This window comes from Chinchilla lanigera, unplaced genomic scaffold (assembly GCF_000276665.1).
Source record: "Chinchilla lanigera isolate Chin_1 unplaced genomic scaffold, ChiLan1.0 scaffold00025, whole genome shotgun sequence".
Lineage (NCBI taxonomy): Eukaryota > Metazoa > Chordata > Mammalia > Rodentia > Chinchillidae > Chinchilla > Chinchilla lanigera.
Genome location: NW_004955426.1, coordinates 6410951 through 6432523, shown reverse-complemented (window position 1 = coordinate 6432523; position 21573 = coordinate 6410951). Strand labels below are relative to the sequence as shown.

The window sequence follows — 21573 nt, the reverse complement described above, 5'->3', positions numbered from 1 at the left end:
TTTAAATTATCGTTATTTGCAGGTGATATGGTAATATACATAGAAGACTCCCAAAATGCCACTAAAAAACTGCTAAATTTTATAAACAGACTCAGTACTGTAGCTGGATATAAAGTCAACAATCAAAAATCAATATCTTTCCTGTACACAAATAACAAACTCACTGAGAGATAAATTAGGGAAATAACACCTTTCACAATATCACCCCAAAATAAAACACCTAGAAATAAATCTATGAAGGATCTAAAAGATCTCTACATTAGAAATTATAGTACTCTGAGAAAGGAGATTGAAGAGAATATCAGAAAATGGAAAGATATCTCTTGCTCTTGTGTAGGAAGAACCAATATAGTGAAAATGGCCATGCTCCCCAAACTGTTATACAGATTTAATGCAATTCTGATCAAAATTACAACAGCATAACTCACAGAATTAGAGAAAATATTCCTAAAATTCATTTGGAACCAGAAGAGACATAGAAAAGCAATGGCAATTCTGAGCAACAAAGGAAGGCAGGGGGCATCACTATCTCTACTTGAAATTATACTATGAAGCTACTGTAATAAAAACAGCATGGTACTGGCAAAAAACAGACCTGATGATCAATGTAACAAACAGAAGATACAGAAATAACTCCAGATGTATTCACCTATCTTATCTTTGACAAAGGTGCCAAACACATGCACTGGAAGATAGCCTCTTTAATAAATGGTTCTGGAAAAAGTGACTCTGCACATGCCCAAGATTAAAATTGGACCCATATCTTTCACCATGCACTAAACTAAATTCAAAATGGATCAAAGATCTAAATATTAAGACACTAAATCTGCTGGAATATAGAATAGGTAGAACTCTTGAAGACATTTGTGTAGGCAAAGACTTTATGAATAAAACCCTGATTGTACAGGAACTGTCTCAAAGTATCAACAACTGAGATCTTATCTTGTTAAAAAAGCTTTTGCACAGTGAGAGGAAGCACCAACCGAGTGAAGAGCAAACCATAATGTGAGAAAAAGGTTTGCCAGCTGTTTCCCAGATGGATTACTATTGAGACATATAAAGAACTCAAAAAATCAGACCTCCAAAATTTAAAATCTCAATCCAAAATTGGGCATCTCAGATGAATACACTCTTCTCAGATGAAATATAAACACCAAATAAACATATGAAAGAATTTTCAACATCATTGGTCATTCAAGAGATGCAAATTAAAACTAAACTGAGATTCCACCTCACCCCAGAAAGAATGACTACCATCAAGAAATCAACTTATAACAAATACTGTCAGGACTGTGGATGAAGGAACCTTTTCCCACTGTTGGTGGGAGTGTAGACTGGTGCAATCACTGTGGAAATCAGTGTGGAGATTCCTCAAAATCCAGGATTGGAGGTTCCATTTGACTCAGCTATTCCCCTTCTGAGTATCTTCCCAGAAGAACTGAAAGCATCATACCACAGGGATACATCTGCACCCATGTTTATAACAACACAATTTGTAATAGCTGGATCTTGGAAGCAACACAAATGCCATAAACCAAAGAACACATAAAAAAGATGTGGTCTTTTTATACAATGGAGTACTGCTCAGCCATAAAGGATAAACTGGAAGCTTTTATAGGTAAATGGATGCAACTTGAGACCACACTCATAAGTGAAATAAACCAGGTGCACATGTACAAACATCACATTGCCTCCCTAGTGTGAGAAGCTCAAAGAGTAAATACAACCAAAATTGTACAATAGATACTGTAAAATGGGAGGAAACTTTTCAAAAAGAAAGAGAAACTGGAATGAGGGAAAGGAGAAAAAATTATATATATTAGGTAAGATAGGTATACTACTAATTTGTCTGAGTTCATTGAAAAGTTTGTGCTAATATTGTTTGGAAAATTAAATGCCTATTTCTTGTACACTGAATAACTAATTTAAAGGTAATAATATGCAGTGTATTAACCATTGTTACACTCCTATTATCTTCTTTTGAAATTTTGTTTTATTTTTTCCTCTTTAAAATAAATAAATATATAAATAAATAAATACAAACTCACCCCAAAGACAGATGTTTTATTATCCTACTTTGTCAATATTTTTCTCCCAAATTTGTTTTTCTAGATAATTATCATAAAAATATTCAGAGTCTTTAGTAACTGTTTAATCTTATATCCTTAAAAATACAAGAAATGTTTTGTTAAAACTCTCACTCTCCACCTTATGGAAATAACAGATTCAGATACAATTGATAATGTAATTCTTGTTTTATTTCCAAATACTTCAATTTCTGAATTCATACTATGTTGTGTCTAAAATTCAAGACCTAAATAGATTCAGATAACATCAGAATGTTCCATCCTATCTAGACTTGCTATGGGAGAAATTGCTATCCCAATTTAGACATGGAAGATAGATTTCCATTACATATATATTAACTCAGTGTTGGTGTGTTTCTCAGAATCTGTATTATAGAGTTCTTACCTAACATGTGTGAGTCCCTGGTTTCCATCCTTAGCACTGCAAAAACAAAACTGAAAAATATGAGTTAGTCCTTCTGATTTGTGGTGTCCTCATTAAAGCACCTGGTGTACTCCAAAAAAAACTCCCTACCAAAAAAGTTAAAGATCAAATATGATGTCTCACACTATATTCTCCTGTTCTTCTAAAAACCCTATTCCTTTCATTTCCTAAGAAGATAAATATTAAAAACTCATTGCAATGTCTGAAGCCACAGCATTCTTAAAAAGCCTTTGTAGGTAATTTTGTTTTTCAGATTATATGGTTCATCAGTCTTTCAAAGCTAATGTTTAGGTTTCCACCCTGTTTTGTTTTCTTTTGTTTTTCAGGATTATTACAAAATTTCATTGATCTGTGTATGACTGTGGAAAGACCCTTTTCATTGAAAATAGCATCAACACACACCACTTAGATAATTCTTTAAATAATGTCTTTCAATATTTGAATAGCAGAATTAAAATGTATTCATGTGTGCATAAGCTGCGGGGCCTGCATAATTAACACCAGCAGAAATCACAGCCGCGGCAAACCTTCTGCTGTCCCCTGAGCCAAGTGGCTCTTAGGGCTTCATAAGGCCCTTGAACAAGTGGGTGGATCGGCCAGCTCAGAGGTACTAGTCAGATGGGAAAGGACTGAGATCCCTGAAAAACAACATGAAACATGTAGAACAGATGTCCACACAGATGGAGGACTAGGGGACAGGCAGGGACCAAATATTTAAAGAATTTTTAGTATTCTTGGTACAAGACATCAAATGAACACAATGTTAAGAAAAGGAGCACCGCAACAATAGAAGCAGGACCTCTGACCATGGAGAAGCCATGAAGCCTACACACCCTTCACTTTCCCAAATCTAAATAAGTTGAAGTGCGTGAACTGTAAATTTCCATTTAGTGCTCAAATGTAATCTTTTATATAAATTGCCTCCTTTTATTCAGCTGCCATGGAAAAGTATCAACTATCTTGGTTAGTAGCGGAAACTAGTAAAATATAAAAATAAAAATAATCTGTAATAAGCTTTGACTGACCTGACGCAGTATATTTATGGCAGCAATTTCATTTTGTGTTTTAACTGTGCTATTTTTTAAATTAGTTATTTTATTTCAGGGTTCAGTTTTAAAAGATAGAGGTGATTCACAGAAAACAGTAAAAGAAACTGAAACAAATGAAAAAAAATCTTTGTACCACAATTTTCTCATAGAGCATTACAAAAATCTTTAAGTTATTTATATCTTGAGCCATTGTCCATTCTGCATTGATATAAAAACTTCAATTATGATATGGCCACTATTTTTTTCAAGCATCTTGCAATTACCATTTCACTAGCAGAAAGTAAGATTGAAGAAAACTGCTAAATACTTTGTATAAAAAGCAAAGTAGAATATGCGTCACTTCCTAGATTTTAGTCTAAAAATAATGATCTCAAGATCATAAGTTAAGGTGAAATGGCATTAATTTAGGTAGAAGAAAACTAGAGAATTATAGAAAATCATATTTATTTCAACTTGATTTATTATTTGACAAATATTTGATTAGTCTGTCTTCTATCCCACAGTTATAGAACTATTTTAATTTGCATCATTTAAAGAACAAACATAGTTTTTACACTTTCAAATTGGTTCCTGTAAAATTACAGTATGTTTTCCTTCCCTGGGTCTCAATTTGATACAAATTATTCAGAGCAATTTAGATTGTAGCAACTGTTCCTTTTATTGGACATACCTACACTAGTTATGTAGAACTCAGGCTCATCAAGGTACATTACAGTGGAAAGAGTTGCTTTCTCCTTCCTACCTTCTTTTCCAAATTTGCGTGATATTGCCTGAACCTCTTTGACATTATAATTTATGGTATGTAAACTCGTATATTTTGGCACGTGGCCTTCCTCTAAGCCTGCTGACTGATTCCACTACTTCATTTTTATGAGTGTCAGAGTGCCACTGGTTAAAGGAAATCTCATTTTTATTACCTGGTTCCAACAAATGAAGTGATTGAGGATGTGTTACATGGAAGCTATGCACGTGGACAAAATTCACTTTCTGGAAGGCATGAAAGCACACATGATCTTCTCTTTACAGGTGTGAAAGCATGCGCAGTACAAGTTCAAGCAAGGGAAGACAATACTGGGAGGAAAATTATGCTCTGCAAGCTCATCACGCTCCCTATCAAATACAAGCAAATGGACCAGCCATCTAAAAAGACATTGTAACCAAACAATTCTCTTGTGTTCTGTTTACAATGGTTTCATTACTCAACTAATAAGTTCATTTTTCTTTATCTATTCTTCAGTGTTCCTAAAGCATTAATCCTACAGAACATACAAGAAGAATCTTTCATCGAAGTCTGCAGAGTGTTGATTTATTTTATCACCAAATAAATGTCTACTAAGTTTTTTGAATGTCATTGCCATTGGTTTGGGGAAAATCTGTTCCCCATCCTTTGCTTGACCTCTCTTTCAGCACCACCAGAATCATCCATAGAAAATGACTTCTGTAACCTGTAAATGTTCCTTTAATCAGTGCAACAGAATTTTCTTTCAAAATACCCTTCTCTGACATTGCTCCCAGAAAAATAAAAGGTGTTATGGAGATAAAGCATAAAAAGAAAACATTCTTTTGAAAATTGTTCAAACACTAAATATTTCTTAGAAGTTCTATCTAAAAGTAGAGAAGAAATAATTAGAAATATACTGTATGATATTCTCTGGTGACTGTCCTTCTGATAGGAAAAGTCTTTCCTCTGGGTGTCATTGAAGAAAAAGATGTCCTTAAGCATTTGTTGACAGGGCAATCACGTTGATGGAAAGCCATTCATGAAATCAGATTATTTTCTCTGCAGACATTGCCGCCACCAAAAGAAAGAGGTGAAGAAGGTCTCTGAGGTTTCCTTCCCACCATGTTAAAGCCATTAGCCAGGTTAAAATAAAAGAATGAATTTGGCCAACTCAATTTGACTATGCATACAGAATGGTAAAAGTAATTCAATGTACAACCATATACCTGTTCTCCAAATCAAATCAAGACTATTCTAAAACTTCAGCAGCATGTAGAACCCATTTTCTTGACAGGTTCATTTGAAAACAGACCACACAGTCTCTTAGCAATGGAATTCAGATAACAGACTAATAAAAATCAAACAGCAAAATCCTCCTTATGCAACTGTCCATAAGATTAATCACAATCCCAGTCTACAATGTTATCCAAAAGGGCTTTTAGGTGTGCTAGATTCTTACTCCTAATTCATAAAAGGAAGGAAAGGTTTAGGAAGGAGGGGCATGACTGCATAGTACTTCCAACAAATCTCTGTCTTGAACATGAATTATTTTGGGATTGATTAGAGATAGACTTAGCTCTCACTCTTTTATCAGCCAGTTCTGGAGACTCGTTGGACTTTAATTACCTTTCCAAATGCTGAACAACCACTTCTGGAGTAAGTGGTTCTTGATTAGAGTGCTACAAATGTTAACTGATCCAAGGATGTAGACTATATTCTGCATGTGCGTGTGCGCATCCACATGCATGTGTGCACATGCACACACACGTGTACATTCCACTGTCCATGCCAAAGTGATTCTAAACAACTCATGGTCCACACAGTCATTTTCAAGGAAGATCTGGCTGGCCTATGAGGTGTGAATCAAGAGTAACTGAATCATTTTCCTTCTCCCCCAAATGTCTACCACCCCACTTACTGCAAATGACACACAGGAAAAACCAAGAAGCATGAACGGAATTGACTTAGAAGAGCAGTATCTTCTCACACTCCTTAAGGTGCCAACTCCAAAAGCACAGCAACCATAGTGAAGCCTGATTTATTGCTGAAGCGGTTTGTTGCCATGGCCCCAGGACCACCAAGTCCGATTCACATAACTGTGATTCTATCCTGTGGGGATGGTGAAGACAGCCTTCACTGCAACCGTCAGATTTTCCTCTAAGTAAGACTTCAGATTTACAAAATATCATAAAATATTTTATGATCATAAGCCTTTAAATGCCATATATTACTCCTGCTTTATTTTTTGCCCTGCTCCTTGAAAAAAAAATTTTTTCATTACAAGCAATGTGGTGAAAGAAAGAAAAAACAAAACAATTATGCTATGGGAGGAGAGGAAAATTATTCACATTTATTTAATAGCTCTTGCTGTAATGATGTTCAGGAATCTGGAACAACCTCCCTCTAGAGCTCATTGACTTTTACTGCTGGCAGAAAACTGAATGGTGGCATATCCTTAGTGCTTAGCTTGATGGGACATTTCTGCTCATCTCAAACCATGCAACTGCTGGGAAGCCTGCCAAACATGTGTGTGCCCTGCCAGATCTAATCTATTCTCACAACTAACCTCTTCTTTGCTAGAGCTTAATTTCCCATACCTAACTATTCAAAAGGGGCATGGTGGGGGCAGAACCTTCTTTAGCTGCTCATATTCAGAAGGAGAAAAGATTAAATTCACTCCTTCCTCTTGGTAATTGTCAGCCAAAACAATCTACTATCAAAATAGCCATCCCAGTATATGATGTTCAGATAAGAGCCTGGAAACACTTAACAAATATGTGTGAACATTTACCTCACCGCTGTTTGGTGCTGCCGCAGACTACCTCCCTGGACTGTTTGAGAGATGGTCTTTACCTCCTACCTCAGCTCATGTCACCAGCATCTATGCATAACACTAGCATCAAATAATAGCCCTGGAGTAAAATTCTGTCTCCATGCTTCTCTTTCCTGCACCCATGTAAACCCCTTACAAGCAAAAGATTCAGTCCCATCCTTAGAGCCTAGCACTCTGCCCGGAAAGCTATCAGACTCCTTGGTTCCATGGGTCCTTAAAGCTTCAGGCAGTGATCCTTTTCCCTGCTAGCCAAGATCTCCATCCACCAAATTTTCCCAGTGACTTCACTGCACAAAATGATACAAAAATCAGACTGTGGATTCACCAGAAACAGAAGAGTGGCTTCTCACCAGTGATTTAATCACTCATCATTCTAATCACCTTGAATAGGACAAAGGGTTGTCTGTGCTCAATGTCCTGTGTTCAAGGGGCAATAACAGGTCTGGAAGACTTAGAAATGCTGGGAGCTCCCCAGCAGGCAGGGAAAGAAACCAACAGTTTGGGAAAGTGGGTCACAGATGAGAGAAACACCCAAACAGGTTTCACTACCGTCACCGTATGCTTTGCTTTGACCCTGAAAATAACAGTATGCAGTATAAGAACCATTGTTCAATGCCTACCATCTTGTATGGTGAAACTCTGTATCATTTCCAATGGCTTTTTTATTGTTACTGTCTTTGATTGTTTGATCAATCTTACATTCTTCTGACGGACTAAGCAACTTCGTTGAAGATAACAGTATGCAATGTAGCAACTATTGTTCATTCCTATCATTTTGTTTTGAGGTTATGTATCATCTTTGTTGTTTTGGTGTTGTTTTGATCTTGTCTTCATTGTTGTCCTGTTAGTTTTCTGTCTTTAAAATACAAAAACTGGGGCTGGGGATTTAGCTCAGTGGCACAGCACCTGCCTGGCGAGCGCAAGGTCATGAGTTTGATTCCCTGTACTGGAAAAAAAAAAAAAAAATAATAATAATAATAATAATAAATAAAAAAACAAATAAAATACAAAAACTAAAGTAGCTTTAGGAAAATTTAAAACTAAATAATTAACTTCAAAAACTAGAGAGAGGCTGGGAAAATATAACAAAATTGGATTTCCCTGACGTGAACAGAAAATATCTACCACCACGGCTGCCAAAGGCAGTAACCGTGCTACTTCTTAAATATTGAATTAGCAATTCGCCATCTAAAGAATTAAACTATAAATATTAAATATGGTATATGTATGATGGATAGAGATACATAGTCTGCATTAACTTCAAAACCCACAGTGCAGTCAAGGACATATTTGTTGACTAGGAAAGCAAAGCTGTGTGAAATAAAGTGCTTACTTATGTCCTTATCCCATGCTTGAAGAACAAGCAACACTGAACATCCTGCGGGTGCCTGGTTTCATCTTCCGGTCTCCTGTGGCTTCCCTTTCAGTTCTTCACTGTTAACGGAATGAGATGGAGAAACAAAGCCTGGCCTGTGTTAGCCTCCTGTTTATGTGCTAAAACTCCAATGGGGAAAGAGATCATAATATTAGAACCGAAAAAGAGGAGTGCAGCCAATGGAAAGGAGCTATTTTGTTCAAAAGTGCAAAAGTCAATACAGAAAGAAATTAACTATTAGAAAAGTCATTTCACACTCAAGGCGTTAACATGTGTCTTTAACATGGGGAAGCCTCTACATTACAGCAATAACAGCAGGAGGTGGAAATTAATCTTCTCTAAATCATTGCAATTGTATCGGCTGTGGGGTGGTCAGATAAAACACCGGACATTCAGTTAAATTTGAACTTCAGACAAATGATTTTTTATAAGTATATGTCTATTTCATGCTGGTGCTAAAATATTATTTGTAGCTTGTCTAAAATTCAGATTTCACAGGACATTTTTTTTGTTTGCTGCATTCAGTAATCCTGACTATGCATCAAGTTATATCTGAATTTCTGAAGCCATACAAAAATATCATTTAGCTTGTCATACAATCACAAGGGGTTGAGGTGTAGCTCAGTGGGAGAGAATTTGCCCAGCATATGCACAGCTCTGAGTTTAATCCCCAACACAAGAAAGAAGAGATGCTGAAGAGACGGAGAAGAGGGAAATACGGTGAAATCCTCGCACTCAGAAAAGTATTCAGGTATTAATGCACAGTTGCATGCTATTTACAGCAAAAACTGAACCCAATCCCTTCTTGTTATTTTAATTCACGGCAACAAAACACATTAGAAAAATAACCAGTGTTTTCTCTTCCCCAGTGCCTAAATCTCCACCAAGCATCTTGCTTGTGCTTTATAGCAAATTGGCCTCTGCAAACATAAATTTGCCTCATGAAAATCCAGAGCAGTGAATATGATGGAATGAAAATGCCACCTTGGTGACAATGTTGACAGTAAGATGCACAAAAGAGTCAGTAACTAAAATTAATGCCGTGATAATACAATATATTGTAATTTTAGAGTGGCTTAAATTCCCAGCAATAGGAAGAAGTTCAGAGAACTCTCCCCACAAAAGGGCAGTCTCCCACATTAACAAAGTGCCCCCTCAAAACAGTACATTTGTTACAATTGATAAACCAGCACAGTGTGTACCCACGGTCCAGTGTTTGCAGTAGGGTTCAGTGTTGTACATTCTGTGGGTTTGCACACCTGTGTAAGGAGGTAGACCCACCATGACAGTATGTTGTAGAACAGCCTCACTGCACAAAAATCCCCTATGCTCCAGTTACTCACCCTTCCTGACCCAAAACCCTTGACAACCACAGATGGTTTTATTGTCTCCATACCTTTGTCTTTTCTACAGTGTCACGTAATTGGAATTACACAGTTGGAGTTTTTTTCAAACTGGCTTCCTTCACTTAGCAATATGCATTTGTTTCCTCCATGTATTTTTATGGTTTGATGGCTCACTTGTTTTTAGCACTAAAGACCACTCCACGGTCTGGAAGGTCCCACCATTTATTGATCCAGTCACATCTTGAAAATGGTCATTTCCAAGTTCTGGAAATTATGAATAAAGCTGCAATACATAGCTATCTGCAGATTTTTGGGTGGACGTAAGTTTTCAACTCCTTTTGGTAAATACTAAAAATATTTTCAATGAAAGTTAATGTAAAAACTTCCTGGTAACCAGAACATCACAAACTAGAATGAAGAAAAATATCTCTACCCTAGCATTGCATGACTGTGCTCCATTTCCCCTCAGTAAGTGCAGCCCTAGTTGTTAACCTTCATTGTAAACATCCTGGTTCACCTCGAAGCCTGTCCTGCTTCCTTCACTGACAGTGATCACCTTCCACTTCACTTCCTGTGCTCCAGGTACTGTGTGTGGTTATCTTTGCAAACTGGGCCAAGTCTCACTGAACCAGCCAGGTCCTCCATGCACAGTATCAGACAGCTTAGTGCACCACAGAGCCATAGCTAAAGAGGCACCATTTCCATCCACACCTTCATAGATGAGGGCAATTTTATACCAGATGGATATAATGTGCGTTCTTGAAGGGGTACACTGTTCTAATTTACACCAAAATGTTGTGCCTAAAAGCAGAGATTTTAGGACAGCTAAGATAGTGTTTAAATCGTAATTTAACCTCTCAGCCAGAAAGTACAGTCTTTTATGATAAAAATATGGGATATTTGCTTGCCCTCATTGCAAGTAAACTGTCCTCTATCTGTGTAATATGGGCCATATGGACCAATATAAGTGAACACGCAAACTGAAAATATGCAAAGTGAGCTTAATGATCTATGGGAAAATTAAAACATTATTTCACAATGTCTGAAATTTTTTGTCAAAATACTAAAGTCCTTCTTATTGTTGCTTATAAATATATATGCAAATAAAAACCTAGTAAACTGGGCACAGTAGTGCACACCTGTAATCCTAGCAGTCTGGTAGGCTAAGGTAGGAGAGTTGAAAGTTAGAGCCCAGCCTGGGCATCTTAACAACTTAGTGAGCACTTGTCTCAAAATACAAAGTTTTAGAAAGGGTAGAGATGTAACTCAGCATGAAGGCCCGCCGCTCAATCCTGAATACCACCAAAACATCAAAATGAAACAAAGAAATGCTTGCCAATTTGAGACATCAATTCCTGTTCTGAGGAAGTTAAGTCAGAAGCCCAGAAAGAAGTCTGGGTTCTCATGTTCACTGCAGGACCATCCACAACAACCAAAATACAGAAACAATCTGAGTGTCCATTGATGGATGAATGTATAAAGAAAGTGTGATGTGTGTGTGTGTAAATACTACTCAGCTTTTAAAAAGAAACTTCTGCCGTTGTCACAACATGGATAAAAATGGAGAATATTATGCTAAGTGGAAATAAGACAGACATAGAAAGAAAAATACTGCATGATTTCACTTTTATGTGGAATCTAAAAACTAATAAAAGAAGTTAAATACACAGAAACGGAAGACTGGGGAAGATGGAGAGATGCTGGCCATAGATACAACACTGCAGTTATGTAAGATGGGTAATTCTAGAGATCTAATGCACAGTGCAAGGGTGAGACAATAATACTGTACGAAATTTTCTGAAAGAGTAAATTTTAAGTGCTTTTACTAAGGTAGCTATGTGATATGATTGATATGTCAATTTTATTGCACTAATAATTTTAATATGTACATCAAAATATCACATTATACAACCAAGGATATACAGTTTTAACAAAAGGAAAAACTACCTAAAATCTATCTCCAGAATCTTAGAAAAATGCAATAGCAAAAAGCACCTTACCAAGAATACTTTGAACATATCTTGTCTTCTGCTAGTCTAATAATTTTCACGAATGAGTGAACATCTTTTTTACACCTTGGCAAGTTGTCATACTCTTTACGAGGCTTTCAACAGTTTATCTTTTATGCTTTCAGTGTCATAAGATATCTCTCAGAGGTCCTCTACTGATGGTGACCACTACAAAGCGGTTCTGAGCAGGATTTTTATTGATTGATTGGCTTTTCATGTTTACTTGTAAGTCTGCCCAAGGCCCAGGCCCCTTGTCTGGAGATGGACCAAAGACTCATAGTCAGTGAACCTCTATGCGGCAGTGTGGTACCAGCGGAAGCCTGTAAAGGTGGGTGAAGCTGTGGCACCTCAAAGGACAAGACAAGGCCACAGCTAAAGACACCTGGCTCCAACCTCAAATAACTAGATAAAGACTGTAACTGCAAGCATCTCACTCCTGCAGTGAAGGCCTTCCTGGAGATAACATAGTTCTCTTAAATTAACGTAATATATTACTTGGAGAATCCTAGTAGGGACTCCCAAGGCCCTGCCATTCAAGACAGATTCCCACCTTTCTTCAGTATTCCCTGTCTTTGTTCTGATAACTAAATAAATACGGGCCACCCAGAGAAGTTCTTTGTCTTAGCCCCCAGAGTATCTTGAACTCTGTTAGAGGGTTTTGAACCTCCTGGAGCCCAAAAATCGAACCCCTTGACTCTTTCATTTACACCTTTGCCATCCACTCATTTGGGAGATTGTGGGCCTGATCCATCTGCAATAACTAGGGGATAATATTAACCCAATTCTCTACTATGAAATTTTTACCAACATTACTTCTTCTTGAGTCCTTATCTTTTTGTTGCAGCCATTACCCTCATTTATGTTGGGAATGTCTGTCACTAAGTGCACTCAGTGGAGAAACCCCACCCGTGGCCACATTTCTACAGTCAACTATTTCTTCTGTAATTTCCATTCATTTTCAGTGCAAAGTTCACCACAGCCTTATTATTTTTTTGTTCTCTGCTAGACCTTCATCTTTGTTAGCTAATTTCCTCTTCCTAGTATCTAATTTTGTGAAATGTCACATGGATTTAGCACTGAAAACAAGGAAGTAACACCACTCTATCTACACCTCTGTGTGTAAATTGAGTAGCTGATATACAATGACCTATCACTGACAGATTTTGAAAGAAATTATGTAACTGGATATTGACCATAATGCAACCTGTTACTTACACTGTGATTTGTGGATTAAAGAGCTAACAGTCAAGTTTACACTTTATGCAACTAAGTACAGGAGCATGGTAAGTGAAATTTGAACTATATTTTGAGTGTTAACTAAAATTTGTGCTTATTAGAACTACATATATTAAGAACTGCCTGTTTTGTAAGTTCTCCCTTAATAACCCTTCTAGCATTAAAATAGAACTGGTTATAAAGCATATTATATTATTGAATTTAGCAAGTTTTTTCTCCTATTCCTTTGCAAAATACATCTTACACAGGGTACATTTTCTTGGTTCCACTGTCCCATTTGTATGCAAGGTAATATTATCAAACTATTAAAGTCATCCTATACCTACATACTTGTAAGTAATACTGTCTAACTGAAGACAGTGCTCATGCTGATGTCAACCCCATTCTAAGCTCTTTGTAGATTGCTTTCCTGAAGGTCAGAGCCAGGGCAACATCAGACTGCATTTCCTAGTCTCCCCTGAAGCTAGGATTCTGCATGTGAACTGATTTCCATGAAACAAGCAGATGTAGCCTCTGAGTCTGAGAAGATGGAAGTCAGTATCATGACCTTCAGGCTCCTCTGCAGTCTCTTGCAGTGGTGGCATCACAGATTTCCTAAGAGTCAGTCCTCGGTTTCATGGTACCAGGAAATAGGCGCAGGAGCAGGACCAGTACTGCACTGTGTGAGCACAACTTCGTGCTATGACGTGCAACCTTGGTTATCTGGCACCCTTTGAGATGAAAAAAGCAGCCTTAGAACCCATACTCAACCCCTTTAACTGGCTGGAGTGGAAATTACTATTTGCAACAAGCATTCAGAAAGACCCAAGTGTTAACTGGCAGATTCGTTTAAATGATGCTCCCTAGCTAATTGCTTTCTTTCCAGTATCGATTTTTCCAGAGATAAAAACAATTTATGTGAAAAAGAAATTACTTCAGATACCAAATAAAAATAGTTCAACTCAAAACCAATGAACTTTGCATGTTCTCTCTTCACTCATCAAAGTCTTCAAACTTAAATCAATGAACCAGAAAGTTCAGACAGCTTTACATTCAAAGGTATATGGGTCTATCCATTCCATGGAAAGTTGGCTTCCTGAGCCCCTCACTTTCTAATTCCTTGCACTGGTTGATAACTATGCCCTCCTGAAAATTTGAACTGCTATTTTTCTTAATGTTAATGTTATTTTTCTTAATGTTACTGAGAGAGGCAGGCAACAAAACAAAAGATAAAGAAGAAAGAAAACAAAGTTGTGTGAAAACAGTAAGGGACTGGCTGCCCAGTTTATCCCTTCAAAAGAGATCATTGTTTGACAAGAGAAGAAGCAAATAAAAATTGCAATGGGAAACATTATTTCCCGTAAAAGTTTGAGTTTACATTTTTTAACCTACAATGTTAAAAAGCATAGATGTCTTTACTTTTCTGCTTGATACTGTGATAAGCAGTTTTTAGGATTAGAGCTAAGCAAGTGAAAGAACTATGTTTTTATCCACGTTCTCATCCCACCTCTGTGAATTTATGTGAATCTTTGAAGCTTGAGTCTATATTTTCCAGTCCATACAATAAAGACTGTGGTCTACATACTCCCTAAGATTTTATTCAGGACTGATCTGGCTGCTTTATGATTTCCAAAGTAAAATTTACATGTCCCAGAGCAAGAATATGCACCAACATATCCCTCACTATATCCCTCCAGGAGAGAAAATAGTCATCATGAGGATGGATGCATTCATTTCTCTGCAAGATTCCTAAATAAGAAAATATTTTATAATTCTGGGATATAAATTAATCATGCTATTTTTCTCCATAAATATGCATCAGCTAAAGGAGTTACTATTAACTAATATTTGTTGCAGCATTACTATGCATCCACTACTGCCAACATTTTCTGTGTGTGGCCTCATTGTCATGACAACCTTCTGAAATATTATTCCTCTTTTAACATGTGAAGCAATTAAAGTAGGACAAAATGATTAATTTGATCCAGGAAGTAAAACTACTGAATATGCTTAATCAGTTTTCAGTTTTAGTTACCACAGACTAGTTAAATAACACTCAAATTTCAATTTCACTAACTTTATTTTTCTCCTGAAAACCTGGTCATCAAGTAAAACAACACAATGTACTCCATCCAACATAAGACCTTCAAACAACTCTGTATACAGAAATATACAACTGAACAATGAAAACAAGTTTATGCACAAAGTGTGATTAAAATATACAGTGAAGGGGCTGGGGATTTAGCTCAGCAGCACAGCGCTTGCCTGGCCAGCACAAGGTCGTGAGTTGGATTTCTGGTACCAGAAACACCCCCCCAAAAAATATACAGTGAATATCTAAATTTTAAAAATGATTACATTGAAAAATATGTAGCCATTAATCGCTCTCAAAATATTCCTGCATATCTCCAACACACTTATCCTGTCTTTCTTGCCACTATTTGAAGCAGTTCTCGAAGTCCCCTTTCCAGAGGGTTTCTATAAAGTGTGATAAAAAAAAAAAAAAAAAATCACGGTGAGTGATTCTACTAAACGTATCCAACCAAAGGCAGGCTTGGAAAAACATTACGATGTACCCTCATCCACTTTGTTCAGGAGGTTCAGCCCCATGAGATTTCTGGCTCTTCCCTAAAGTCAAAAGGACCATGAAAGATAAAAGCTTTGAATCGATTCAGGACATCGAGGCAGCCACAACAGCACAACTAAAGACACTTATGCAAATGAACTTCCTGGAACTTCTTAAGAAAGTGGCAAGAATGATGGGATAGGAGTGTTCAATGCAAGCGAGACCATCGTGAGGTGGATTAATGGTGATGTGCCTTTTAGTGTAATAATTCTTTTTAAAAAAATTTAAACATTCACTGTATTTTCTGAGTAGCAAAGACAAATTAGAAGAAAATAAATGGAATACATATATAAAATATGAGAAAAAAATGCAGGGTACTGGACAAAAAGTAGTGTAAAAGCCTACTGCAGCCCCCAAAGGCAGCACGGTGGTGACTGACGGAGAAGAGGAATGAGGAATGAATGCTTTAGAAGGCGCAGTCTTCCTTCTGCACCACTCTGCTCACCACAGTGCTCAATTTGAGGATGGGAGACCCTTGTCATCTTCGTTCAAATTACACTTAAAGCTACAGCACAAAAAATTTACAGGAAAGCGAAAGCTAAATGCAACACTTACCCCCTAAACAGTGTGCATGCACAACTGAGTGGACAATCAGGGGTGAAGGGTCCACTTTGCCTCCCTCACTTGGTCACACACACAAAGGAAAATTTACTATGTGACTGTGAAAGTTAGACATATTTCAAATGCATCCACATGCTATTATATGACCAGTGTCAGTTGCAGTGAGAAACAGCTGAGTGTGCCTTTGCTGGAGATATTAATTTTGAAGTATAAGCTGCTTACACCACACTTAGTGTGTTTTGGTGTGAAAAGGCCATATACTGACAAAAGGAGGTATCTGAAAACTGATGCAATTTCATCTAAAGCTGCTATCTCATGCAAATTTGCAGTCTTGCTGGGCATGGTGGCACACACTTATAATCTCAGCACTTGGGAGACTGAACCAGGAGGATTGCTTCGAGGTTAGCCTGGGCTACAAAGTGAGTGCAAGACCAACCTGAACTGCATAATGAAACTCTATCTCAAAAAGATAAAAAGAAACCTTATAATCTATACAGCAAACTATGGTGTAGTATGGTAAATTGCACATAGAATATATTGATACAGCAATAAATGAAATAATCTAAAAGTAAGTAAACAAGCAACAGTAAGTACATGTAAGATGTGCAAAGTCTTTTTGGCATAAAAGGTCAAAACTGGAAAACTAGATAACTAAATGGTAATTGCATGTAGAAAGTCTACACGAGCTCGTAGTTAACATATACCCTCATGGCTCCAAGGATGCATCTCTTTGTTCTGGTAGATACCTACCTGACAGAAGCAATACAGTGTGATAAAGTTCCATCATGTAACTTGGCTAGGATAAAGCATAGTCCCCACAATTTCCTTTTGAGAATGTTCTGGTGGGGATGAGCTCCATGTTCTCTCAAAGGAGTTGGAAGACAGGAAGAAACACCAGCATTTTAACATACACTCTTTCTCCATGTTCCCAACTAAACCCTAATCCAGAGCTACTCTGAATGGATTTGGCAAATGTACTTAAAGTCCTTAATCAGATGACTTCAAGTTCATCAGCAGGGAAAATATTTTGGATGGTCCTGGTTTAATCAGTTGGAATTCTTCCAAAAGATGACTACTCAAAGATCAAAGGATCTTATAAGCTTAGGTTTGCAATTGCTGCCCCTTTTTCCTGGATCTTTCTTCCTCTCTGCTGATTAACAAGGTTTTTTTAGCCTATGCCAGGGGTTCCAGCCTGCTTCTCATCTTCATTTCCTGACTGACTGTCCACACTTCCTATCCAAATATATGACTATTCATTGTGGTGAGCCCTGACTAATATGGAGTATCATCATAAGTCGAAGAAGGCAATTGGAAGAACTCTTGAATCAAGAGCCACACACATTCTAGAGGTGAAGTAAATTGATTTATGGTATAGGAATATATGTTTAGACTATCTGTGTCTATTTATCTTTATCTCACACAAAGAGATAAAGTAAGAAAAAAGATTGGCCAATATTTATAATATAGAGTAAATCTCATCCTCAATCAGCCCCTCTGTGAGAGGTCACTGATCACCCCCAACGTGTGAAATGTCCTGAGGGAAGGCTACAGAATCCCATTAGAATGGAAGGGTTGACAGAGAACCCTCCCATCCGTATTATAGCAAACTGTGTCATGTTTCTATCAATGATGATATATCATATAAATATCAATGATACATAATTATCATTGTAGCTTACTTTCATTCTAACCCTTACTGAGTGAGTAGCTCTCATTCAAAATATTTCTTATGAAAATATTTCAGATTTCCAAATTTTTCAGATTTCAGATATTTCTGTGTGTGTATTATGCTATCTTGGAGATAGAAACAAATCTAAAAGTGAACTTCATTTGTATTTTATATATACCTTATATACACAGATGAAGGTGATTTTATAGAATACTTTTAATAATTTTGTGAATGCAATAAACTTTCACGACACAAAATTTTCTACTTATGAGATCATGGTATTGCTCAAACTTTTATGATTTGGTAGCATTTTAGATTTCAGATTTTCAGATATATCATGCTCAGTCTGTATTGTGATTGCACAGGTTTATAGACTACATGATGCCAATAAACTAGGTACCTACATTAAAAGTTGTAACAAATATTTTGAATTAGAGAAATATCAGCGATTTAAGCACACATGCATCATGAGAAGGTGGCTAAACAAACTGACATATAACTACATGTAATGTAATATAATACTCATAATTTTGACAATGTATTTTTTAGCCACAAGTCCAAGTAAGAACCATGATGAACTAACAAATCTAATAGAAAATTTCCAGAGAAAACTATAATTACTAGCATAACTATTTGAAATAAAGCAATGACCTTTGTCTCAAGTATATGTGATTTATTATGAAGCCAGTAGGTACATGCATAATTTTAAAGTTTTGGGCCTCTTTTAGAAGTTCTTGAACATTTGTTTCTCTTCTTTTTCTCTTATTAACTTCTTAAGACTCTAAAATTACTAATTCAAAACAGACAATTGCGTATCTTTCTAGCTTCATGTCTTTAGTTTTTGACTCCTTAACAGCCTTTCTTTACCTCTTATTTTTAAAATTGTCTGTCCACCTCTTGTTGGAGAACATTTCACATTTAGCGAATGGATCTCTTTTTACTTATCTTCATCTTACAGCTTCCATAACAAACAAGTTTTGCTTTTCTTTTGTACAATGTAATATATAATCAATCCCATCCATTCCTACCTTTGAACACCACTCAATTTTTTATTATGTCACCTGGAAGAGGAATCCCACCATAGTTAAAATTACCAGAGAAGACACAGCCAAGTAGAAGGATCCTGACATCATCACACCTGGAGCTCTCACTAGCTCAGCCCTTGATTTATGGCTGGCTTTGCATGACAAAATTATAAATTCTGCCTTGTTCAGGTTTTCTGCCACATGCAATTTAGTTCAGCCTTAACTATAAATGCAAATATTTGCATGGCATGTTTTGAATATGTAAGTAGTAACATACTATATTGCCTTGTGAAATAATAACCTTTCTTGGCAATCTTTTTAGGACTGCAAATACAGAGCAACTTCCTTCTTTTTAAGGGCTGCATCTGTTCAATTGAAACAACACAAGTAGAGTATGTACACCATATTCCACTTAGTTATTCCCCTTTGGTTAGACTTATTTCCTAGCTTTGATTATTAAAAACTAAAGCCATATCCACATTCTTGACTATAACACTTTTCACACATATGAAGACACTTCCCTAAATTAATTCCACAATTTAATTGCAGAGTTCAAAAGTATTCGTATTTCCACTGAATTCCAAGTTGCCTTGTTAAATCTCTCCCTATGTTTATTCCCCATCCAACAGTATCCATCTTGTTAGTGGGAGTGATCTGTGTCAACATAATAGCTTTTGTGTGTTTTAAATGCCCCTTAAAACTTCTCTAGTCCGGATTAAAATTTCCTAGTGTTCTGACTCTTTATTGTCATACTAGCTCATTCCAGTTTATTAAAATATGTGAACTAAAATTGTTCTTATTGTTATCAATCAAGAATTGGAAAATTTTTTCAATAAAGATCCAGAAGTAGGGGGCTGGGGATTTAGCTCAGCGGCAAAAGCGCCTGCCTGGCAAGCGCAAGGTCGAGAGTTTGGTTCCCGGTACCAGAGTAAAACCAAAAGATCCAGAAGTACATGTTTTAGGCTTATGAACTTTATCATATCTATGCAACTGTGTCATTGTAGGACAAGAATAGCAATAGGCCACAACAAACAAATATGGCTACATTCTAATAAAACTCTATTTATAAAAATAGATAGTGGGCCAGATTTAGGTAAAGGACTGTATTTTTTTAAAATTATAATTTACTATAATTTACATTGCTAAGAAAGATAAAACTGATGAATAATGACAGGTATGTTGCGCATGATGACATGTCTATCACCCCAGTACTCAGAAGCTTGACGTAGGAGGATTGCTACAAGTTCAAGGACAGCCTGAGCTATATAGTGAGTTCAAGACCAGCCTCAATTATAGAGCAAAACAGTGTCTTAAAGAGAAAGAGAGAGGCATAGAGAATAGTTAAGTCTAATTTGGTGTCCTGAACACATGGGGTACACAGTAAATGTTTGCTAACTTAATAAACAGGAAGACTGTGAATAAATCTGAATAATTCCACATGTAACAGTAAAGGAGAATACATCAGAAAATAATTATCACAGGCTAAAATGTTACAAGAGGATAAAATTTATGAAACCAGCTCTTTGTGGATACCAAGGGACAAATGTATATGAGCAAAAAATAAACACCTTGAAGATTCTTTTATTCATATATATGAAAATCCAAGTAAATTATTCATGGCCATGAGGCAGCTCTCCTCTATGTAGTGATTCAGACACCAAGGTTCTTCCTTTGATTTACAGGCTCACAACATTTTCGTCTAGCAAGAAGAGGGAAGAAAAGCAGACAAGAAGGCGTCTCATCTCTGGAAAGCCTCCCCTGCAGTGACACATGTCAATGCCAGGGGCAATCCATAACGAATAATCACATAACCACACCCAGATATGTGCAGGGCTAAGAAATCTTAGTCACCGACTGGACCATTCCAGTGAAAGAAACTTGGCGAATTCATGTCTGCCAAGACTAGTAGGAAGGAAACCCAGGTCTGAAACTTAGATCAATATAATTCTGGAGTACTTTTTCTTTACATAATGCCTGAAGATGAGAGGAATACTTATTCTAAAAACTCCAGGAAGACATAGAACCCAAATAAAAATATGATATAATAACCACAGCTAAGATATATACTGGATACTGTGGGAGAACATCTTGGCGTAGAAGAATATGAGGAGTAGTAGAAGAGGAGGTTAGAAAAATAAGAAGGCAGATGAGGAAAGTTTCCACATGCAAATGATAAGAGTATGGAAAACCACTGATAGATTTTAATGGGGAAACATTTGATCAGTATTATGTATTATATATATCAAAATAATTGGAAGAAATACTTTTGAGTGTTATCATTGCAGAAAATGAGAAATGTTTAAGATGACGGTTGTACTAATGACCTTGCTTCCATCACAACACAATACACACGTATATAGAAACATCATGAGTGCAACCATAAATATATACAATCATCCTGTATCAATCAGAAAGCTAAAAAGCCATCTTGTTAGTATGATGCACTGTAGAGATTGAACAATTGAGGGTCCTTTTATCATGATAAAGGTACTTTATTTGGGTGAGAATATAATCCCATGAAACTGATGCAAATTACCTCAATTATTGACACTTTTTCAATCATTTCTCTCATAACTTGTCTATGCTAGTCTTTCCAGCATGAAGATCGTCCTTCTTAATAGAAAAGGCAAAGT

At 36.6% G+C, this 21573-nt stretch overlaps 1 long non-coding RNA gene across 2 annotated transcripts in view; it reads right to left on the bottom strand.

The window, feature by feature from the left end:
• Nucleotides 1–21573, bottom strand: part of LOC102013737 — a 91782-nt gene that overhangs the window by 60109 nt on the left and 10100 nt on the right. The window contains exon 1 of one of the 2 annotated variants that reach the window (XR_261193.2): nt 2473–2574. The exons of the other annotated variant lie outside the window; for it this stretch is intronic. This is a non-coding gene — a long non-coding RNA (uncharacterized LOC102013737). Of the gene's footprint in view, nt 1–2472; nt 2575–21573 lie in introns of those variants that run through there. 2 annotated transcript variants of the gene reach the window in all.